General features: G+C 34.3%; 1 pseudogene; it reads right to left on the bottom strand.

Annotated features, from left to right (window-relative positions):
• Window positions 1–22,379: 22,379 nt before the first annotated feature.
• LOC120622234 (uncharacterized) lies at window positions 22,380–22,498 on the bottom strand (annotated as a pseudogene).
• Between the last annotated feature and the right edge of the window lie 662 nt (window positions 22,499–23,160).

The following is a 23,160-nucleotide window of genomic DNA, read 5'->3' on the forward strand; positions in this document are numbered from 1 at the left end:
ATCCTTGTGGTAGGAGAATTAAGAAGAGTCAAAATATAGAAGAAAAATGGACCTTGACAACATGGACTGCTATCCCAAGGACTGTTACATGACAGAGAAAAAGTCATTTACAATGTTATCATTCAGTTGAGATTTTGTTTACAGGAACTGTACATTTATCCTAACATAGGATCTTAGCTCAACCACAACTTAAACATTTCCTCAGCACACTGTGAAAAATAGCCCCTTCCAGATGCTTTATACCTTATGATTTTACTTTATCCATCACCATCTCGATTATTTTTAAAGTATTTATCTGTAGATTATTTTATCTCTATAGTATTGGATTTTCTAGTATTTGGATTTTCCCAAGCATGTATTTATGAATTTCTTTTACTAATTTTAAAATATTGAAGACTGAGTGAATCAGTATTATTTTAAAGTTTTCCTTCCATGGAATTAATTTTTCAGCTTGTTATAATATAAAATCCAAAGACTATATTTGAAATTAAACATTACTCAGTTATCTTATTAATTACTTAATTTAATACATTTTAAAACTTAAAATACAATGCTTAATTTAAACGTTGAAATTTGTTTAAAATAAACACACGAGTTTAAAAAAGGTACAATGTTTAACACTAGAAAGAGTGGGCTAAGTATTTGCATTTGCCATTTCTACAAAGCATAATGAACAATAGCTCATATTTTATTTAGTTTTCCAACAGATGGAAAAAAATCAGTGTCACTATGTGAGAGGCGAAAGACATTTTAAAATTAACAACAGTAAATGTAAGCAGTTTATTCCATGTCTTTCTCAGACTTAAAAAAAAAACCCTGTACTTTATGAAACAGTATATTAAATGAGTATAGTCATGTGTAGATTAATTTCTACAATTTGAAGAGTCCTTGTGCATGTCAAAAATTGATTGAGCTATTGATTCTTTGCTCTGCATTTCAATATTGGCTTCTATCTACTTTTTAAATTTTATTTTAAATTTAAAATTTAATTAGGACAGTGATTTTAACTTTTGTTATTACTGATGCTTCCTCATTTGCTTTATTTTTTGTCTATTTTTTTTTTCAGAGGTAAGTGTGAATTGATTTGCCTAAATTAGCAGCTTTACATGATAAATTACTTGCTAACTCTAAACCCACTTTAATAGTCACAAAGAAATGTAAATCTGTTAGAGCAATTATATTTTATAGATAATCTAAAATTCTTCATGTCCAAAATTATTCCTTAAAACTTGATATTTTAATTACTATTAGTAACAAATAATAATGAATCACTTTCCATAAAAGTATAATACCACTACACTGAAATATCAATTTAGCACTAATAAAGTAACTGTGTATTCCCCAAAATACACCCATAATTTTTATGGGTGAGAGAAAGAGGCTGGCCGTGAAAAATAGTTGTCCTATTATGAATTTATTTGGCTGCATGAAATGGAACACCAGACCATGTTGGACCAACAAATAGTATTAGCTTTCCCTTCCATGATAAGAAGCCCAGAGGTTGGTGTCCGAGAATGTCTAATTAAATTCATGTGTCAACCACATTTTTACTTCCATCTTTCTGCTTCACTTATCTTGGCTTGTGATACTTATTCTCATGTTTCTTTTCTTTTTTTTTTTCAAGTGTAGTTTAAGCCATTATAAAAATATGGTTGCTCAATATTCAAGACATCATGTCAGTATTATATGCAAGAAGAAGGAAACTGCAAGAAAAAGGGGGCAAAACATTTTTCTAGAAATGTATCAGATAACCAGTTTTGTCTTTAAAGAAGTCTGGAAAATGTAATTATTTGGCTGGTTGCAATGCACATAAAACAACACTAAGATTTTATTTTTAATAAAGAAATAGAAAAAGAAAAATTGCATATTATCTAGTCAACTGTATCATAATTATATTTTCCCAAATGTCTTTGCTCCACAGAAATAAGCCTGTGGAAACTCAGGTAATTTGGGGAACATGCTCAGCCACTTACAAAGTTCTCTTCCTCTGAAACATGATACTGAAAGGTAAAAACACACATTCTAGATCCTCATTTTTCTCCTAAGGTTCACTAAATGTCTAAAAATAGTCTTCATATTCCTCAGGCTATTCCATGATCAGGACACTTTAAACATTAAACATAAGATTACACAACCAGACATGAGGACCTACTTTACAGCTATGACAATTAAGACAGTTTGATGCTGTACCAGGATACACAAACAGACCAGTGTGAAGAATAAGTAGCATAGAAATAAACCCATACATTTAGGTAGCATGTAGTAATGCAGTGTAATGAAGTGTAGTGTTATGAAGTAAAGTGTAGTAAAATGTAGTGCTATGAAAAAATAATGGACTTTTTAATAAATGGGACTCTGTTGATTGGACATCCATACTGAAAAAAAAGATGAATCTTGACCTCATCACTCATAAAAGTCAATCCCAGGTGGTTTGTAGATTTAAACAGAAAATGTAACACCATAAAGCAATAAAAATAATATATTTCCATGTCTAAGTACATATGTTTTATAGTATAATTTAAGTAAAACATAATTGTACCTTTTTAGCTATAGAAAATTATCACATTAATAAGTGATAAAATTTAAAATGCTGCTTACCCTTATAGAAGTAACCCATTTATGGACATGGAGTTTAATTAATCTATGAAAACAGAAATTAACCCCAAAGATGTCAAAAAGAAAATTTGAGTCATGAAACTCCCAAACTTTTTTGTAGTATGTGGGGTTGATAGCAAAGGATTCTCAAAGTAAAATATGGTATCCTTGAGGAACAGATACATCAGCCTATTTTGTATTTGATTGCCAGCTGTGGATGTCAATAGTATGCCATGATTACAAAAAGTGTTTACAGAGTTCTTCTTCCTTTCATTCTTTATTTTTAAAATTTTCAATAGTATAGGGTTTTTATTTTTTATTTTTGTAAGATTAATATACAAAAGTGTTTGGTTTAGTGCACTTTTGTAGTTAGCTATTTTAAAACATATCCACTTATTTTTGAGGAATGAATTTGCTCAGTTTTTTCCTTAAATCTATTTTAACCAAATTTAAAATTTATGGTTTTCAAAACAAATCATATATTTCATAGAACTCTATATTTATTTGCCTGGACTTAAGTAAAATGATACCTTAAATTGAGTAATAAGCATTTCATTTATTATTTTGTACATTTGTCAATAAATTATTAAATGACAACTGAATTTCTTGACTGTTGTTTTTTTTATTTTTCTAAAATGATAGATTTATTAACATCTTATTAGAGAAGTTAGAATTTTCATTAGAGAACTTCTAAAAATTAGGAGCCATTTCATTCAGTGTACTCATAATGAAGAAATCCTGAAAAACTGAATATATAAGTGCTTTATTAAGAATCATATAACTGTCTATGTGTGTCCTTTAATTCTTATTTAGAGGTTTTTTTGTACAGAGCAAACATAGTAAGACACATTTTAAGATTTAAGTCTTCGTGTCTATGGTCATGCCACCCTGAAAGTGCCCGATTTCGATTTCATCTGATCTCGGAAGCTAAGCAGAGTAGGGCCTGGTTGGTTCTTGGATGGGAGACCACCTAGGTAGGAATACCAGGTATTATAGGTGTTAAAAAAAAAAAAAAGATTTATGTCTTAGAAAAATATATTGGATTCCCACCCTAGCACTTAATAACTCGGTGACCTTGGGCAAATTGCTTAACCTCTCTGTATCTCATTTTTTCACCTTTAAAATAAGGCAATAATGTACTACCTGCCTTGTAGTATTGTCAACAGTGTTTGGTAAATAATCTATGCAAAAATATTTTCTTTCCTGAAAAACAAGTGTACCACAAACCTGTGTTTTAAGAACTACTCTGTATTTTAATAACCTTATTTTATATGCTTAAACTTTACTGTCCTTGAGTTGACTTTTATAGTAAAATCTACATTTGAATTTAAAGAAAGATTTAAATAAGATATTTTATATCTTCTGAAATACTCAGTGTGAGATATATAGATGTATACTATGTTTGTATTGCTTCATGTATCTTAACCTACTGCTATTATTGAAATCAATCCTCTCATTTGAGATTGTTTGTCAAATATCTCCTATGAATATTCGGCTTTTCTTTTCTCTCTAAAGGCTCTGTTTAAAAAAATAATAATAACTCTCCAATCTTTTCCTAGTATCCTTTCCTTTGAACAAACACTTTATCTTTGTACCAGTCGTGTTCATTACCACATCAATAAGCCTGTTTCGTTTACTTTCCATTTTAATATGACTAATGGATCACTGTTTATATATTTTTCTGTTGTTTTTACTAACTATTCCTCTTGCCAATTGTGCTTCGTTTGAAGTATACATATCTTCCATCTGCTGTAACATTTTGTACCCATGTCCCAGCTGTACTAATTCTATTAATTGCATACTATTTATCGAACTTTATTACTCAGAATTAATCCTATTGTTAGAGAAACCTGAACTAGTTGTGAATGAAACTGTTCTAGATTAAATATTTTGTTCTTAGAGTTCATTTGTAAAATAAAACATTTGTGCTTTTAGTTTTCTTTGAATTGTGCTCCTTAAATTAATCTAATAAAGCATTTGAGTCATTTGTCTTGCCAGAAATGAGCCTTTTTTGTGAGAAAAATAAACTATCTTTTCACTTCCTTTGAGAACAGTACATTGATAATTTTAAAGTGGATTGTATAGATTCTGGCAAAAGCAGAGTCCAGAATCTATAAAGCCTTAGTTCACTATCTGCCTCTTAATAGATCTAATAGCATTGAACATATCATTAAACCTCTCTGAATCTCTATTTTCTACTTTGTAAACTTTTAAATTGGCATTTAAAACATTTTCCCATAGAAAGGCTTAAAAAATACTAAATTTAAATAAACCAATGTGCAACAATGTTCTTACAGAGCTCCCACAACTGTTTCTTCTTTTGTAGAATTAAGAAATTAGACTAGATGTCATTAGGTCCCTTCCTTTTGTAACCCTCACTGGTTCTGGAATGTATTTCACATTTTATAATATGAATATATTTATATTTTTCCTATCTATGCATTGTCTCTCCAACAATTTCATTTCTTCGAGCTTCTTCTTTATAGCTATTTCCAGCTTTCAGTCACAAGTCCTCAGAGTATAATTAATAGTGAGGGTAAAACTTTGACGAAAACAGATAGAATCTATGATATTTCTGATCCAGTTATTAAAAGTTAAGTCATCTCTTTATCAACTACTAATGAATATTCTTTTAGAACATAAAGCTTTGGCATTTGGATACAGATCTAGGTTTGAATCCTGGATCTACTTATTATATCAGCAATCTTGGACAAATCACTTAAACACTGTGAAATGTTTTTACCTCTCTAGAATGAAAATAATATAATAACTCTTTCTCTACCTTCCAAACTCCTGTGAGAATCAAATGTAATAATGTTCTGCATGTTGTACATTTAAATGCCAAGTAAATGTTAGTTATATTTATTTACACGGCATTGTGAATTACTTGCCATTTACTCCAAATGCAGAAGACCCTAGTAATGAAGACCACTCCTCTCTGGTGAAGATGGTTAAAAAGAAAAACAGTCTGGAACACCGGGCCACATTATGTATATGCCAGTGTATTCAGAGAATGAGGCAGAGAAATTATCCCTTGAGTAGGGAGATTAGAAGCAAGGACCCACAGCTCTTGACTTTGAGTACCTTGTTTTAAGCTCTTAAGACATGTTGCCTCCATGCAGGTGATCAGCCAGCCTTTGGAAAGCCACTATTCTACGAGTGCATAAATTAGTCAACAGTGAGATAGTAAAGGATGGTTAGTGCTTATTCTGATGCATTCAGGCGACTCAAACCACTAAGACTTGCCTGGAAATTATTGGCAGAAATGTTTTGGGAAACACCAATTCATCAAATTAAAGACAAAAAAAAAAAAATCACATAATTCATTGAAACAAAGTTTTTATGGTACTCTCATTCAACTCTTCCCCTGCCATTTCCCTTTTTCAGCTCTACATAGAAGTAGGTAAATAAACTTAGCCAGAGGAGAAGCAAGCACAAGTTTAAGCCACAGGTATTGCCGAAGCCTCAAGCATTCACAACAGAACAAGATATTACAAGCGTCCTGGAGCTGCAGCGTGGGGGCTGATGCTGAGTACCATCACATGCCTATAAGTGCTCAGAAGGTTAAATTCAAACACAGAAATTTGCCTCATCTAACTTGAACAGATCTTAACAGATCTTAATTTATTGAAAGTATAATCCACAGATCACAAAATTCACAAAAGACTGGACAAGGTTAGAAAATGAGCAGGAAAAAAAAAAGACTGGAAACAGGAAGCATAGCAAATTACTCTTAAATTCTACTGTTTGCAATATATATGGCATCTCACGATCTCAGGTTCTTGTGTCTCTAAAGAATCAAATTCTCAGAAGATAAAGAATTTGACAGACTAAGCTTAAATCACCTGAGTGACCCCTAATGGGCCAGGAGAGGGAACGTGAAGATTTAACTCCTTCAGCTTTCATACCGAGGGTGGCTATAGCTTCCTACATGGGCTACCCAGAATCTGGGACTGCCTAGAGGGGAGAGTGATTTGCAAACAGGAGGGCACGAGGATGACAAATGCCACTACACAGCCCCAAATCATTATCTCTCATGATCCGATACAAGCATGCTTATTCTAGGCAAAGTTTTTAAGCATTTTCTTAAAATCATGATCAATAAATCAACAAACCTAATATAGCAATACTATGAAACACAGCTATTTAGGAGTATATTTTTTCCAGTACCATTGACAGGGAGCTATACAACCAGTGGGGCAACTGCTGAGAATGGTGTACTGTCTCCTCGATAGCACAAATGGGCATTTTTATTGCACTCAGCTGCAAGCAGAATGAGAAATTTGAGCCAGCTCTTGGGTGAAATCTTGCCTGTTTACAGGTTCCTACCAGAAACCAAACCAAACTGGATGGTTATTCACTTAGGAGCTATAACGGATACTGATATCTATTTACCCAAAAGCAATTCGCCCCCGATCCCTCTTCTTTGCTGCTAGATCTTACCTTTTATACAGAAACTGGAAGTGCCAAATATTCATTTTCTCTGCCTCCCCCCTTTCATTTAGGGGATGGACAAATGAAAGACTCAATAGTTGCCAATGAAATTTAGGAAGTGACCTGGATGACTTCCTGGGAAGCTTTTCCTCCTAATAAAATAGCATCCAAGAGAAAAATGATCTGTCCTCTAATTCTGTTTCGATATTGTAAATTGAGGCTATGCTGTGTAGATTTGCTATTGACATTCAAGTACCTTAAAAAGAAAGAGAAGTTAATCTTAGAGAAGTTACTCAGACATGTGACACGCTCGAAACCACCTTGCTCTGGAATACATGAAGAAAACTATCTAGTCTTTAAGCCATTTAGACAAGTTTTCTGTTACTTGCAAAAGCATACTAACAGATAAGGAATTTGAAAATGGGATGGGTTGATATAATTAAGAGCTTATAAAACAAGTACTTGGCAGAGTAGAGGATATAGAATTGAGACTATAAATATTCCAGGCTAGAAATTTGGTGGTTTTTATGAAGCAGTAAACATCCCGATATACCTTGGGATGGTAAGTCTCCCTTGAATCTTTACTGTTATGGAAGTAGTAGGAAAATTCAGAATTAAATTTTTATTGGTATTTGTCTATTTCTTGAGCTTTTTGCTAGATCCTACAGAAAATAGAAACCTAGTCTAAAGTCAGCTGGTCTGAAAGGAAGCAATGAAGGAAGGAAATATGGCCCTCTATATTTCCTTATATGGGATATTAGTGAAACATCCCACCTCTTGTCTTAACTTTCAGTGTGTTAGTGAGTCTGAGTCTATTTAAAGAATTAGGATTTGTGCCAATTTTAACATGGCAATAGTGTCCCATCTCTTTTGTGGCTTACAGTTGAAACTCCATGGTATTCAGAGCAATATTACCTTCCAAACTCTTGCCTATATTAAAGACACCATTCATGCCTGCTCCTCAAAATTTATTTATTGGAATTTATTATAAAATGAATTTATTATATTGGAGTACCCTGAATTTAATGCAAATTAATCTATACACTGGGAAAACACACTATATCACATTTATGAAAAGGTTTATGACTTTAACAAAGAATTCAAACATAGGTATCATTAAAAATCTCAAGTAATAGTGTGCCTTGTGGTAAATAAATATAATATGAGATAACATATATTTAAACTAAAAATAATTCAAGGGGTAGTTATTTACAGAATAAAGAAATTATCACTTACAAAAGAGGCTCTATAACTTCCAAATGGCTTTTAAAGGTATGATTTTTAGGAATTTGATTTGCACGTAATTCACAATATATGGCATAAAATAAGCTATTTCTATTTTTTTTTTCTTTAGGTCAATAATTATTTAAATTGAGGATTGGCAAACTGTGACTCTTAGACCAAAAACACAACTTTGTAAATAACATTTTACTGGAACACAGCCATACCTTTCTGTCTCAAATTGTCTATGGCTGCTTTGGGGGCACAATGACAGTGTTGAGTAGCTGAGACTTAGAAAACAGGTCTGCAAGCTTAAAACAGTTATTTGTCCCTTTAAGAAAAAGTATGCCAAAATGCCAAACCCTGCTCTGTACATTTTTAAAGGTAAATTGATACCTGTATTTAGTTGATCCTTGGGTCCTAAGCTCTATTGATCCCAACCTAGAGATTAAAAACACAAAACTTAAGGTACAATTTTAAAGAAATGATAACATGTGGAGCTTTTTGCTTGTCTGTTCCCAAACTCCAGTTCCCCCTTTTCCCACTCCAACTAATTATAGCAATAAGTGTAGACATGCCTGTGGCAGAGACAGGCCAGATGGACACAAGGCCACCCTGGACAAGACAAGATTTCCCAGCCTTACTTCACTTAGCTTAGGGCCATATGATTGGGTCTGGCCAATGGAATAGAAGTAGTACTGATGTATGCCTTTGCAGACCTATTTCTAAAATCTCACGTGTAATACTCTTGTCTCTCCATCTCCCATTTACATGGCTCAAAGTACAGGATGCTGAGATGGCAGAAACACCTAATGGAAGGATCCTTGAGTCACTGATTGGAGCACAGACACTCAAAAGACCTTCCCAATCCACATTAGACAGTGGTGAAANTATTTAAATAAAATTGATTATTCTGTCCCATTTTCTAGAACCACTTCGCTTCCAAAATGATCGCGAATTTCTACATACATGTGATCTTATTTCCACTTTTGGCTCTATTTCCTAGTTTTACTAAATTTGATTTGATTTCCACTTTGCCTTTAGAAGATATATTCTGTTTCCTCTACCACGTTGACTCAGTTATTTAAGGAAAGCCTGTTTTCCTTATTTGAGAATATCACTCATACAACCTTTACTGAATGTTTTTAGATGATGAATTACAGTGCCATGAAGTAAACGAATCAATTATGAACAGCATTAGACAAACTTCTGAAAAGTCATTTAGTCTCTCCCACTTCCAGGAATTTCTCACTGACCAACATTTTCCCTGCCTGTTTCCACTTGTCCCCTCATGTCCTCTTCTTTCTCTTCTATTCTCTGTTCCGCTCAAGAAAAGAAACGTCTTAATTTTTTTCTGCAAAAGTATTCTCTTTGTCTAGGTTTCTTTCACTCAAGATCATATTTATACTCAAACGCATCTATTGGGTGTGTTCATAAAGAGAGTTATCTTCTTGACAATAATTCAGTAAATATCACTTAAAATGGCATCTTTTTCTTCTCACCACAAATGAAATCTCACATCTTCCAAGCTCCACTCCTGCCCACATTCCCCACCCTCCACAATCTATAGAGATTCTTTGAGGATTTTCTGATATATACATTTTAAGGACATGTCTAGTACAAAGGCTAGAAATCTATGGGTAGTAAGATACGTAAAACCTATCCATGCGAGTGATCCAGGCCTTGAGATCTCTGGTTATTATGTGATCTTCCATTGAGGCGCTCATACAGGAAATGTGCTGCCTTTCTTCCCAGCACATCTCATATATTCTGCTAATTAGGTTCAATACCACCCAGTTCTTAAATCTACACTTACTAAGATCAGACTCTGCCATTGAATTTCTTATACAGTGGCTGAATTCAGGTCCCTGAATGACAAAGGCTGATCAAGGGTAGGGGACATCTCAATTATTTATGCATTGCACAAAAATTGTGAACTATATTTATTCAAAACAATAATAAAAAATGTTAAATTAAAAGAGATAATTGTTTTAAATTGATGGAATAATGATCTTGGCAGCTAAGTCTTAGAAAACAAAAAAGAAGCTACACCTAAATAATCCCAAGTCTTAGAATTATTCTCCTGTACTTGCTAGAGTGCAGTGGGTGGGGTTTGTGTGAAAAGTCTTGATGGAGCCATACTACAATTTTCTACTGGATCCTGATGCAGGCTAGCATAAAGTTACCATTAGTTGCTCCAGGGCTATATAACTCTTTCTATTGAGTTTATTGAAAAGAGTTTTTGAGAAATGCCTATCCAACTCTGCTGAGCTGAGTAGGTTAAATAAAGCTTAGACAAAGCGTTTTTCCATCTTGAGCATCCAAGTTACTCGGCATTTTCTGGATCTCAGTGGGACCCCAGAGACAAGAGTCAACAAAACCAGGCCATAAAATCAGGAAGGCATTGAATGTTTGGAATCAGGACTAAACACAGGGAAAATGAAAAGAATGCCTTTAAAATGCATACTCTCAGCAACAAAGCATAACCAATTTACAAATATTTTGCTGAGATTGCAAAGGGGGAACATTGTGTGAAATGTTTTCAGGAAGCAAAAGAAATCTAAAGTATTTATAAGTCCTTTATATGTCCATTTGTTTTCTAAGTCTCATTTAAAATTTAGGGCCACTATTTCTTCTTGGAAAAAATGGTGGCCCTAAATCTTAAATGATATTGGCACTTCCTTTTTAATCATATGACCATCTAAAACATCACTAAGACCCTTCCTCAATCCTGGATAAGTATCACTGTCAGTGAGGAGCCCTGAAATTCCTTTCATTAACTTCATGCCAAATCTGCTTCTTCCTATTTCTCAGAAAGTTTCACTTTATTGACCTAGAATTCTCTTACCTGGAAGTTTGTAAGAAATTAAATCTCGAGTTTGATGCAAGCATATGTTTTTGTTTTATTTTCAGAAACTCATAAAGAATATTTTGTGCTGTCATTTCAAAATCCATTGTACATTTGGATGAATATTTAACCTAGATTTATCTGATATTATATTTATTCCAGGCATAACTATTCATATCACTTCCTGAAATTATTGATTCAAAACTGCTATTCCAATTTTCTCTTTTCTCTAGCTTTAATTCTCTGTTTTCTTCTTAGTTTGGAGCACAGTATTGTATAGATATTACTCTAACTTGTATCTTTTTTATATTTAAAATTATATTCCCTAATCTATATTGACAAATTGATACTTTATTAATTAATAGGTAATAAATATTATGTTTTAAAAACAAACAGCCACATGTATACCAAGGTATTCATTATTTTTAAATATATCTAACTAAATTTTATAATGACTGCTATCTTTTCTATCTTTCTGTTCCAATTATCCTTTCTCCTTTCATATGGACTTGCAAATATGGACTAGTTTGTTATTACTAATAAGTAAATTGAGTCTGGAACACTGATTTATTCAGATTGATTTTTGTCAACATTAACCAAAACTAGTAAATATACATAAGCATGTACCTACATAAATTAATACTTTTAAAAGCACCTCATTGAAAAATGTTTTCTTCATTTTTAAATTTTTTAAAAATCAAATTCTTAAAAATTCTATTCTAAAGTTTGTAGATTTTCTCCCACATTTTATTCTAAAAGATATTTTCATTTAATTTTTATATTTAATTGCATAATAAATTTTGAATTTATTTATTTTTTTACATATGCTGTGAATTAGATATTAATTTTCAAGTGAATATTTAGTTTTCCAATACCATGTAATTAAAGCACTATCCTTTCCCTTTTGAATTAACTTGACACTATAGTTAAGATAAATTGAATATTTTTACATGGCTATATATCTATTAGTCTGTTTCTTCCATCCTGAGTCAGTTTAAGTAACTTATGTGTTTCTAGAAATTAGTACCATTTATCTTGTTGTCTAATTTATTGGTTTATAATTGTTTGTAGTGTTGTCCTATAATCACTTTTATTTACGCAAGGTTAGTAGCAATGTCTCAATTTTAATTTCTGATTTTATTTATTTTTGGCTTTCTTCTTTCTTCTTATTCAGCCTTGCTAATTTAAAAAAGAAATTTTTATTGACCTTTTCAAAGAATTAACTTTTGGTTTCACTGATTCTATTCTTTTTCTAATCTCTATGATATTTAACCTCATTTTAATCTTTTCCTCTTTCTTTTGTTAGCTTTAGATTTAGTTTGCTATTGTTTCTCCCTCTTTATAGTATAAAATTGGGTTATTGATTTTAAATCCTTTTATTTTTAAATATAGGCATTCACGGTTATAAGTTTTCTTCTGAGCATGGCTTCGCTACACCCCATAAGTTCTAGTGTGTTTTGTTTCATTTGTCTCTAAATGTTTTCTAATCTCTTTTGTAATTTCTTCTTGGATCTATTGGTTGTTTAAAAGTACATTGATAATTTCTACATATATGTGAATTTTCCGGTTTTACTTTTCTTATTAATTTTAACCTCATTCCATTGTGATCAAGAAATATAACTTGAGGACACCTTGTACCTGACCATCACTTCTCCCTTGCTGCTTTTAAATTCTTTCTTTGTCTTTTGTTTTCAACAGTTTGATTATAATGTATTTCCACATGAGTCTCTTTAATTATCCTGTTTAGAGTTCCTTGAGGTTCTTAGATATGTAGATTCTTATCTTTCATCAGTTTGAAGAGCTGTTTGACCATTATTTCCTCAAATATACTTTCTACCTTTTGTCTCATCTTCTTCTGGTATTCTGTAATCTGTATGTTGGTCCACTGTAGCATCTCCCCCATGTCTCTCAGGCTTTTCTATCTTTTTTCCATCTCTTTTTCTTTCCATTCTTGACTCAATCATTTCAATTTTCCTACCAGCAAGTTCACTGATTCTTTCTTCTAACTACTCAAATTTGTTGTTGATACTATCCAGTAATATTTTTCATTTAAATTATTACACTTCTCAGCTCCAAAACTTGTTTCTTTTTTATAATTTCTCTTGATTGATATTCTAATTTTGTTCACAGTCATTTTCCTGACTTTTTAAGTTTTTTACAGGTATTTTCTTTTAGCTATTTTAGCATACTTAAGGCAGTAGTTTTAAAGTTTTTGCCAAGGAAGTCTGACCTTCTGTGGGGATGGTTTCTGTCAGTTTATTTTGTTCCTTTGAATTAGTCATACTTACCTGTCTTTTTTGTATGCCTTGTGATTTATTTTTGCTGAAAAATAGATGTTTAAATTTTCTAATATAGTAACTCTAGAAATCAGATCTCTTCTTATCCAAGTTTCTGCTGCCTTTTCAATTGCTGAAGGTTATAGTAGTCTCCTTGTCCAGTGACCCCCAAACTATTCCTACAAAGACTAAATTCCTTCTCATGTACAGCTGCCAATATCTCTGCTTTCCATCTTGTGTTCAGCTAGAACTTTGACAGAAATATCCTTGAACACTTGGAGCCAAAGGGGGGAAAAAAAACCCTTTACATATTGGTTCTGTGTCAGAGCACTATTTCCACATTTAGCCAGGCTAGGACTGAGTCTTCAGATCAGCTCAAAATGCAGGTTTAGGGTTTTTTCGGACATTCTTTGAGAATGTATCTTAGCCTGGCCATGTGCATATATTTCTAAATTCCCCAATGTAGATGGTGCTTTTGAGTACTCTAATTTTCTAAAGATACTCTCCCCAGCTTTTGTTCCTGGATCTTAGGTTGTCTATTGCTTGTGTGGACTATTATCTTTCGTTAGCTCAGCTCGCAGTGTTTTTTGAGCAATGCCTACCACTTGAGCTCCCAGTAAGGCAATAGAAAGATAAGCACATTATATTAGTCTGTAAGATAGCCCCCAAATAGCTTAGAACAGATGTACACAATAATTTGCAAAGAGATATGCTTTGCTTCCCCTGGAATCAGTGGATTCCCTATGGAAATGTAGGCTGCTGCCCCTTTTAACCCAAGACCTCCACCACCATGATGAGGGATGGGGCAAGGGCTGGTAACAACAACACAAAACTTTCCTATTATTTTAAATTACCCTTTTTTTGATTCAGCATTTGCTCGGCTGCTATAAACTTTTGATTGTTTTCCAGGGTTCTGACAAATTTGGTCATGACAGTTTCTGCTTGTTTTTCAGGGTTTCTGTGGGAGGATGAGAGCTAGTTGCTGCCTTCCACCATTTTGCTGTCACTTTCTTTATGCTCATTCTTGAAGGGGTTGTTTGAAATGCTGTGTTGAGAAGGATTGTGAGGCTAAGTCAAGTCAAGTGGGAGAAAATGTCAAGAATGATTAGTTATGTCTCCTATGGTTATGGAAAAAAAGCGTAACAGCAAATTGTCCTCAAAGTTTCCAACTCTGGACAAGCCCAATTAATACTACATGACTTGGTCAACTGTTTTGGAAGTACTACTCAAGTACTAGCTGAAAGTATTCTAAACTATATCTGCACATAAACATTCTGATGAGGGGGCATAACATTGACTCACAAGGACAGCTCTGTCCTCAATGAGGGTATGTTCTTAATGTGGCATGAAGGATCAAGAGGAAAATTTGGCATCAGAAACACAGGTTAAAATCCTGACTCTACCCTTTATTAGTGTTATTTTGAGCAATTAGTTTAACTCTTGGCCTAAATAAGCTTATTTCTAAAATTGTTAATTGAATTTCTTTTTAAAATTTTCAAGTTTGTTGAAAACAGCAAGAAAGAGAACATGCTTTGATCTACTAATATTGGTTTTTACTGTTATTATGCTAAAGTAACACTGTACCTACCCTCAGGCTACTGAGAAGTTAAATGATAGGAAGTAGTGAGGTTGCTCATTATAACAATATACACTTATCTTGACTCAAGAGGATTCCAGTTTATATCTATTATCTAACATAGGAATAGTGTCTTCTTTCAATTGTGAAGTATCCCGATTTGGATAAATTAGATGGCTGTTCTATCTGTGACGTTATGAACATCACTCCACAGTGTATGGTCTCCTAAAGAGTACCAACAACAACCTCTTAGTGGTTTAGCCAGAGGAGAAAAGAACAGTATCTTTAGACTGCAGGTTTCATAATAAATCTATTCCCTTCTGCCAATCTGTTCTTCCCGCTCTCATTTTTCACTGTGAGCTGCCTCCTTCAATACTGTTCTCTTCTTCCCTAGCAGCAGAACCCAATTTTCAGATGGGCATATTGCCACCTAGAATAAAAGACAACAGTTACTAGCCTCTTTTGGAGGCTTGCCAACCAGATGATTAAGTTTGAACAATGGTATATAAGTGTTGCGTGGAACATTTGTTAAGCAAGATGACTCAAGTCAGATGAACAAAAAAAGGAGGGCCCTCCAAGTTTGTCAGCTCTATTTAATAATTTCCCTCTTGTGCTTTGTCACGTAGACATAATGATCAGAATAGCAGCAGCATCCTTGTGTCTTCAAGTGAATGTTGGCATAAGTGCCATTCACTGGAATGGTGTACAATAAAGACAGAGACGAGGGCACCTAATGGCATTGGGGTCTTACCCACCAGCCCTGGACTACTTAGAATATCAAAGGGAGAAATAAATTTATGTGTTTTTTTTTAAGTAACTACATTCTGGATCTCTGGTATCCTAAGCCTATCACAATTCTAATGTGTTACATACACATGAGAAATTGAAATATCAGAACCTGAAATGTGCCCCTGTTAGAGAACAAAATTCAACTGAGTAAATTTTCAAAATCTCATTGACTTTGTTCATAGATTCATGAAGAGCAACACCCAATCTAGCAGATAGAAATGAGCTCTGAAGGGCTGTGCAAGGCAAGAGATTTTATAGGAAGGAGGGAGCAGGAACGAGGAAGTTATACTGGGCATTTGCTGATTGGATAAAGCAGGGTTACTTTCTTTACATGGAGCAAAGAGAAGTCTTAAAGTCAGATCAGGTGACTTGTGCTGAGCAGGTAAGCATTGATTGGTTAAACTTGACCTTCCTTTCCTGGGACAGCTGAGCATAATAACAGTTAACTTAGTTGAACGTTTTGGTTTGCTGACGTGGGGCTTAGCATAAGTGACACCATTTGGGACCCAATCTGTTTACTTTAACAGCCCCAGTATTGTAGGGTAAACATTTGGTCAAACTGCTGTCTGCCTTTCCTTGGAAAGCAGACAAAAGGCTGTCTGGAAAGCAGACTAAATGGCCTTAAGGGAAAGTATGGAAAAATTAGAATGTTGTCTGTATTGGCTGCTTTTTGCTGATTTTAACAAAGTTCTAGGATGGATGAATTCAGACTCAAACCAGCTTATCTGTAGGCAGAGATGTTAGGAAGGCATTGTCTCCTTGTGGTTTGAAATTCAAATGCATTAAATATGGAGCCTTTCAAGATATACAAAAAGAAAGAAAGGAAGAAAGAGAGGAAGAAAGAAAGGAAAGAAGGAAGGAAGGAAGGAAGGAAGGAAGAAGGAAGGAAGGAAGGAAGGAAGGAAGGAAGAAACAAAGAAACAAAGAAACAAAGAAAGAAAAACAGCCCTGTGCTCCAAACTAAAGCACTTATAGGATACGCTGAAGAAGTAGCCTTAGCATAAGATAAATCATTGGCCCCAATGCTTTTAAAAAGGCCTTCTATTAATAGTTCTCTGCCAGACAATAGGAGCAAACTAGCAGCAGAGATCAAATTAAGTATTTTGTCTTCCCACCCAAACCTATTCTTTTAAGTGGTCTCAAGGTAGAATCAGGCTTTAATACTACTAGATCTGGAAGCCAAAAGAAACCACAAACCTGGACTGCAACTGCCTGTTACTATTAAACTTTAATAATACCTAAACATACATTAGAAGGAAATAGGCTTTAGAATCTTTGCAGGCTCCAAAAAGAGACACCCTCCCATGCCTATGATAGAAATAGCTATGGAGGGTCAAGGAGAAGAAAGAACCCCTCAGAAGGTGCAGTTCTGGAACAGGGCACCAGAGAGAATAAGGTCAGGAGAGATTCTCCAGAAAGCAGAAGACAAATAGATAATACAACCAAGGAATCTAGTCTAACACTGGTTTAAGGGACTTCACTATCACTGTCTAGCTGGATTTCATCATTTCGATGGGCTAATGATGTCAATGTTTTCTACTCTACATGGATCTAAATGGAATGTTTATGCTATTCTCCCTGTCCCTTTTCTTCTGGGTGTGTATCAGGCAGATAATTGTCTTTTAGTTTATTAAGTCACCAAACAATAAAGAAATATGAGATCTGACAGAAAATCAGCAATCGTCCAGAGATCCTGCATGTCGAGCTGTATGCCTAGCTAGATAAGCTCCCATGCAGCTATCTATGGTCATATGACTAAGTTCCAGGCAATAAGTTGCAAATAAAAGGGCTAAGTGCTTAAGGAAAGTTATTCAAAAAACATGGGGCATGTCCTTCTTTTCTCACTCTATCCTAATAACTGGGATGTAGACGGGATGGCTGAAGCTCCAGCAGCCACCTTAGATCAGTGAGGGCCAAGCAAAGAGCAAGAAGACAGCAAGAAACTGACATACCAGCTCTACTTATTTTAGACTTACTTTATTTGAAAGAAATCAGCTTCTCTTTGGGCAAGCCATCATTACTTAGTGGTTCTTGTGTGTGCATGTATATTTAATGTGACCAACTTAATTCAATGAATATATTTTCTTAAGTGTATGAAAGGAAGAATGGGTGTGAGAACAATTTTATTGGAGATTTCCCTCCTCACCAAGATTAAAACAAAGCGGGGAGAAGGAAACATATTTATCCCGAGAAACTACATACCAAGCACTTTAGTTCAATGACCTTAATTTAAAGTTATTGCTTTGATTATTCCTACATATCCCTATTTTTCAAAAGATATTTAATTTACCTAATTGCAAGTATATAGTTGTTTAATGTTCATGTTAAAAAATTTTGTATTTGTCTTTTAATTTTCCAATATTTTAAATGAATACTTAATCATATTGCTATTATACAAAGCATATTTTCCAATGTCTACTGTTTTCTTAGTCTCTCGTGAACTTGCATAGATAAAATTTCTACAGAGTTTTGATACTGCTTTAGGTCATGGCAAACCATGGGTAGTCAATGCTAAGTATTGCTGCCCAAATTTCTCCCCCAAAAGATCAGGGTGCTCCTTATTCCAGAAGCCAGATTCTTTAGGGAACTGGGCCTGGACACAGTGGTAGGTGCTGGAGAAGGCTTTCTTGAATTCTAGCTGACAACATTGAGCTGAGTAAACCAGCCCATTTTTTTCCAATAAATCTCCTCCCTCCCAGGCTGTCATGCAGGATAGGAATACAACAGGCACAGCTGTAGGAGCCTCTCTACCCACAAGAAACCTTCATTTCTAAATTCTGGGCTTTAGGGATAGCAATCTGTGGCCTATTTACCTGACTGTATTTATACATCCATCTATCCATTGTTCTATTTTCTTTCTTCATTCACTCATTGCTCACTGACCTCAAATCTATGTTGAGTCCTTTGGTGGATTCTGGAGACATCTAAATGAATTTAACAGGGCATCCTTGTTTAAAATTTAGCCTAGCAGACATCATAAAGCTGCTGCCAGTCTTGGAGCCTAGAGAGAAGCCCAAGAAAGTAATATGCTATATCTTGGTCCTTTGTGGAGACAACTACTATACCTGGATTGACCACAGCTACTCATATTTACCCCTAGTCAAGAAAGGAAGATCTTCATTGTTGGGGAACAAATCCAAATGGGAGCTTCTCAGATATGTCCCCCATAGCTCTGGCATTAGGGTGTTTCTTGGCCAGTCAAGACATCAAAATCATCCGTAATTCCTAAATTCTGAAACTAGGACTTGGACCATGCTAGAGATGACCACTCCCACATTCCACTATGCCCCAAAACATTCCACACATCATCAAAAGCCTTTGGAAACCAGATGTATTTCTTTGGTGGAGGAGAGTAAGACACTAACCCCTGAAAAACTGAAGCTATGTATGTTGGTGCAAACACTCTAACCTGACCTGGTCTCAGCCAAACATCCATTAAAAAGACATAATATTTCTGGTTATAATCATGTAATGACGGCAACAGAGACCAAACTCTATCTGTAGAGGTTCATCAAGTTAAAAATTCTGTGATTACCTCCATTGCATTGGTGTAAGTGATGTGAAGTTGTTGAAGCTGAGTCCCATTGGGCCTATTCCCATAGGCTGTGCCATGCATTTAGCTGTGACTGTGAAAAACGTATGTATATTATTGGAAAAATGCCTCTCACAAGAGAACTGGACACAACATACCAACATCACAGAGAAAAGCAACATTGGACCCCACTTTAATTTGACATCTTCCCCCTCCACTGTACAATTAGATCACCCCATGTCTATCATTCCAAAACTTGTGATGTCTACATTTGAGAAAAAAGAGTCACTTCCTGTCTCTCTCAACTGTGAAACTAAGAAAAGAGATTTTGCTGACAAACCAATGTTGTGGCCCACATAAGGAAAATTAGTCTGGCAAACAGCTGTTTTGTGTTTGGTGGAATGAATAAAGAAGGGAAATCTATAATGATCATATTGTGACTGCAGCTGACTAATAAAACCCATATTTTATTAAAGAAAAAAATTGATAAAATAAGTAAGTCCTGGGGATATAATGTATTATGTGGTGACTACAGTTAATAATATTGTACTATATATTTGAAAGTTACTAAGAGAGCACATCTTAAAAATTCTCATCACAAGGAAAATCAATCTGTTACTGTATGTGGTGATCATTTTGCGATATATACAAATATTGAATCTTTATGTTGTGCACCTTAAACTAACACATTATATCAATTATATCTTAATAAAAATATATATTACTTGTAAATAAAAGAAAAAAAAAGCCTCAGCATAAAAGAGGAGCCTCACCCAAGGTTAAAAATGTCCCCCTGTAGGCAGTCATCATCAGCGACTAATCAAGGTTGTGGTGTAAAGGCTGGGCTCCCTTACTTAAATCTGGAACAATTCAGAAGGGCCATCACAGTTCTCAAGCCCCATGTGTGATCTGCTGAGACCCTTGCATCAACACTTTGCAGTTTAATGTCCCCCACTGCCCAGTTCTGCTTTCTTTATCCCCACACATGTATTAACCCTAAGAATACTTCCCAATACATTTTCTGCAGCTGAATCTTTCTGATTCTGAGCCTGTTTCCTAGGGAACACTAAACTAGGCTTCACTATCTATTCAATTTAATGCAATCACATTTATTTGTCAAATTTGTATAGATAGTGTATACTTATTATAATAGGGAATGGAATTAGAATTTATTAATGTAGTCACATGTGAATTTTTAGTCACTGTCATAAACCCGCAAGACTAGCCAATAGAAAAGAGCCAAAGAATATCAAACTATCAGTTATACATTGCTATGTAACAAACTACCTTGAATTTATTGATTTTAAAAAGCAATCATTTTATTTATCATGATTCTATGGGTCGAGTGGCAACCCTTCTGCTGGTCTCACCTGGGCAAACTCATGTGTTTGTATTCAGCTGGTAGGTCCACTGGGATCTGGGCTGCAGCTGAGCTGAACTTTTCTCTCCATGTAGCCTCAAAAAGGCTAGACTGGACTTCTTTACGTGGTGGTCTTTTTAAGGGCACAGGTATTGGGAGGTGTGGTTGCTCTCTCTCATTCTCTTTCTGTGTGTATGTGTGTGTGTTTGTGTACACGTTAACTTTTATATAGTGCTTATTATATGGCAGATGCTGTTTTAAATCACACACACACACACGCACACACACGCACACACAGAAATTGGGAAACAAAATAATCCTATGAAATTCAAACTATTATTATCCTTGATTTACTGATAAAGAAATTGAGGTATAAATAAGTAACTGATGAAGGGCATGGAGCTAGAAAGTAGAGAAAACAAGATTTAAATCCTGGTGGTTTAATCCTCAAGAGCACATACCCCTCTACACTGTAGTTTTACCCTTTTCTTCCACATCTTTTCCCCACAGAGCAGTTGGGCTGGAATGAGTGGTAGGAAGGCAAGAAAGGAAGATGGAAGGAATTTTAGAGATTATTGAGTGCTTTGATTTATAGATAATTTTGAGACCTACAAATATAATTTCCCTCAGAGCATGCAATTAATTAAAAAGTAAAGCTTTTTGCTTTATGTGGCACAACCTTTGCTCTGTGTCAGAATACTGTAAAAGGTTAGGAATATTCAATTTTATAAAACTATGGATAAGACTGCATAGATCAAAACTGCTAAATCATGAAAGGTAAAGATGCATTCCTTTTACCCAGTTTAAGAGCACCAGGACTAGAGGATGCCCAATGTAGCGTAAAAGATAAAAGGGATTTATGCTTTGTACTTCACATAGTTGGTAGGTAAACATATGCAAGTCATTACCCCAGGAGGTTATATAGTCTAAAAATATAAATAGGTTCAGGAAAGGCTTAGATGAATTCATGAATGAAGTCTATAATGGGTTACCAAAAGGAAGTTAGGGATCACAGACTCCCTGAGGTTCAGGTGTGGAGGGCAAGTAGCATGTTTTCCTAAAAAACATCAAAGAAACTATGCTGGACCTCTAGCATTGATATGACTCTGTATGAAAACTATATTCTCATATTTTCTCTATAGGATCCCCAATCCATGTAACTCCACTCATCTAAAGACAGACTTCATATATTTTACAAATATTTAAGAAAATATATTTATTTCTCCTGCACCAACAAACTATGTAATTTCTTTTATAGATTTTATATCATGTAAATTTTCTCTTCTGTTTTCTAACTTCTTTCCACTCTCTCATTTTCTTTATCAAATTCTTTTTCTCTCTTTCCTATTCTAGCTCTCTTAAAAATTTTTCTGCTACATCACTTTTGTCTTTATTATTCTCTTTCTTACAACTCCCTTCCATCTCCTCCTAACCATTTATCTTCAACCTTCTCTTTAAACTTCATGATACAGGAACTATGTGTATATATCTATCTATATCTATCTATCTATCTATCTATCTATCTATCTATCTATCTATCTATCTATCTCTCTATCTATCATCTATCATCTATAATTTGTTTTTTAAAAACTCTCATCCTTTCTTTCTTTCTTTCTTTCTTTCTTTCTTTCTTTCTTTCTTTCTTTCTTTCTTTCTTTCTTTCTTTCTTTCTTTCTTTCTTTCTTTCTTTTCTTCCTCTCTCTCTCTCTCTCTCTCTCTCTCTCTCTCTCTTCTCTTTCTTTCTTTCCAGCCTACAGCACTTGATATTCCTAGGTTGTCTCCCATCCAAGTACTAACCAGGCCCAACCCTGCTTAGCTTCCAAGATCAGACGAGATTGGGCATGTTCAGGGTGGCATGGCTGTAGACTCATCCTTTATTATTATAAGAACATGATTCACTCAAATCATGTTCTTATAATAAAAATAACTTTAGAAAAATGTTAAATAATACAATAAAATAAATACAAGGAAACAACAGCAAGCACATATGCCAATCCTTCATTAATATAAGCAGTTTCCATTGAGATAACATAAACATGCTATAAATACAGTGCATCTACAGTGATAGTTATATTAAGTGATGCTTGAAGTAAATTCTTGCAGAAAATGTTGGTTCTCTTTATTTAGAAAGAGATATTTACATGATGAAATTTATCTAATAGCGTTTCTGCTACCAGAATGAGTAAATCAATAAGAGACATTATGATTTTGCATGGAAATTGCTGCTCTAAGGACACTTTATTTTGATGTCAGAATAAGTTAGTAATTCGAAGTGTATAGTAGACTAAAGTCACTCACTATGTCTTTAAAAACAAAAATTACAATTATATCTGATATATTAATTTCTAGAAACTATACTTAAAGGCCTATTTTTGACCTATATCACCTTGTATCATTTATATATGTGTGATACATCTTAAAATACCCTAGCATACAAAGGAAATCAAACATCTGGAATATTTTTGGCTGACCGAAAGTAGTTTTTGTAAAACTTACTTTACCAATTTGCTGGAGTTATGAAAATTCTAG

Source organism: Pteropus medius, unplaced genomic scaffold, assembly GCF_902729225.1.
Source record: "Pteropus medius unplaced genomic scaffold, Ma_sr-lr_union100, whole genome shotgun sequence".
Lineage (NCBI taxonomy): Eukaryota > Metazoa > Chordata > Mammalia > Chiroptera > Pteropodidae > Pteropus > Pteropus medius.